Source organism: Etheostoma spectabile, chromosome 6 (assembly GCF_008692095.1).
Source record: "Etheostoma spectabile isolate EspeVRDwgs_2016 chromosome 6, UIUC_Espe_1.0, whole genome shotgun sequence".
NCBI lineage: Eukaryota > Metazoa > Chordata > Actinopteri > Perciformes > Percidae > Etheostoma > Etheostoma spectabile.
In genome coordinates, this window is record NC_045738.1 from 18,865,202 (window position 1) to 18,867,313 (window position 2,112).

The 2,112-nt window shown below is 38.9% G+C and overlaps 1 protein-coding gene and 1 long non-coding RNA gene across 4 annotated transcripts in view; one reads left to right on the top strand and one right to left on the bottom strand.

Moving 5' to 3' along the window:
- LOC116690572 (uncharacterized) overlaps nt 1–2,112 on the top strand; it is a 9,337-nt gene that overhangs the window by 5,978 nt on the left and 1,247 nt on the right. The window lies entirely within an intron of this gene.
- LOC116690551 (fucolectin-5) overlaps nt 1–2,112 on the bottom strand; it is a 7,077-nt gene that overhangs the window by 4,634 nt on the left and 331 nt on the right. Inside the window, exon 1 of one of the 3 annotated variants that reach the window (XM_032517609.1) lies at nt 233–382. The exons of the other annotated variants lie outside the window; for them this stretch is intronic. The gene's annotated coding sequence lies outside the window, so the exon portion shown is untranslated. Of the gene's footprint in view, nt 1–232; nt 383–2,112 lie in introns of those variants that run through there. 3 annotated transcript variants of the gene reach the window in all.

Below are 2,112 nucleotides of genomic sequence, written 5' to 3' on the forward strand. Positions count from 1 at the left end.
AGTGGAGAAAGGAGAAATTGCAAAGATACAGTACAAGTATTCAGTTGTGGTTGAATTTCACAATTAGGATTAAGGTTTAAATGATTGCAGCTATTATTTCCTTCATCCTGCAGATCTATACGTTTTTTGTAAAGTAATATGTTCTCAAGCAGTGAAAAGCAAGTTCAGACAGCAGGATACACAGGAACGTATGTACTAGATGATCTAATGCTCAAAAGAAATTAAGTGTTACCTCGAGACCTCGACAGTCTGATGATAAAAAAGCCTCCTAAGCTAAACTAAGATTTTCTTGTGCCTTTTTATATGCATCTCTTTCTTCACCTCGAAATCGGTCGGACCATGTCCAACCAATCATCAGAGTTCAGATCACATTCATCTTCAACACTTACCCAATCACAACCCATTGGTTCACTCCCATGCACATGATTTCACTTCCCTACTTGAATTTAATTTCAGAGGTTATCAAAGTACATGCAGTAAGTATGCCAAAGATCACTTAAATCACAATTCAATTTATAAGAGTTTATATAGAGTAACCTATCTAGGGAAAAAAAAAGGGGAGAAAATATGCGTACACTCACTTAGTGGCAGTGGTGGCATAACCAAGGAATTTAAATACCTAATGTACTCAAATAATGTACTTGTGTGCAAAGTTTCCAATCAATGTACTTCATAGAGTATGATACATTGTTATAGAAGTATTGTGTTGAATGTAGGAAAAATTAGCTCAACCTCAACCAGCTGTGAAGGCTTTAGCCCATGCATGGAAAGTTACCAACATACTAGTTGTCGCAGGAAAAGAATGAGAAAAACAAACCCTTAATGCAGAAAATGCTTAGTCTCAGGTTTTTATTTTGCGCAATGTGGACACTCTGTTTCAACATTTCAAATGTCTGCTTCTCTTTTCTTTTTCTCTGAAAACCCACAAACATAGTCCAACTCTCTCCAGTTTACATGTACTGTATCTCTAATTAATCATCAGGCGTCCGTCCATCCCATTACACTTGAACTCACCAACACCACTTTGCTGGAATACTTGTAATCACAGCACACCTGGAAAGAAACAGAAATCAAAAAAGGTTGCTCTTTGTTGCTTAACCAAAGGGCACAAAGTTAATTCATACTTTAAAAAGTAAAAAATTTGATAAAATAAAGTATATAGTGTAGGAGGTATAACATTATACAAGTCAACTGAAAGCAAGCAAGGTTGAAAAAGTGTGCTTGAAGTTGACAGTAGTGTATTCAACAGTTTAGGTGCCGTGACAGCAAAAGTACAACCAGCAATGATTGGAAATGTATCACCTGAGAAAATAGCTTTCTCTCTCTAAATGTGCTAAAAAACTATTACAGCAGCAGTAAAATATGCTGTGTTGAGATATGAAATGCAAATGTATCTAAAGATGTAAATTGAGAAACCAGGGAATCTAAATGAACAGGTGATCAGCTACCTGGTGTTGTTGTTGCCAAACTTTGCGAGAGAATCCCCAATGCGAATGTCAGCTCCATTGAGTCGTTCAGGGTCTTCATCTCGGTTGGTTATTTTAACAGAAAACACTTTGTGGGTTTTGCGCAGATCCAGTCTCCACCAGGGGCCGACGTCGTTGTTTGTGTGACTGCAGGAGCCGTCCTCCCACCTGCTGCCGGGATTCCCATCTATGGCGTTGTATGCCGTACCAAACGTGAACAGGGACGACTGCGTGGCTTTCCCCTGAAGGGCCAGGTTCTCTCCTGCAAAAAGAATAAAATACTAATTAAAAACCAATTTCACCTGGACTTGTTTGAGCTTTACATAACAGCTAAATCACGATTGTAGGTCTTACTAAATGCTCCAACATATGTGACCTCTAATATCATGCCTTTATTATCAACACAAATCTGCAAGCTATCCCTTCAGTCAAGGAGTTAAGGAAATTAGTGGAAGAGGCTAGACGGGATGTGATGGTAGGGCCTCAGCTCTCTATTTGGGACGGTGGAGGCTAATGAGCTAGGCTAACTTGATCCCTACCGTTAGCTTAACATTGACGGACAAAATGTGGTAAGGTCAGCGCAATGAAATCTATTCTATTAGAATTTCTGAGGAGTGAAAACAACAGAAATGGTGACTGTGTTAGA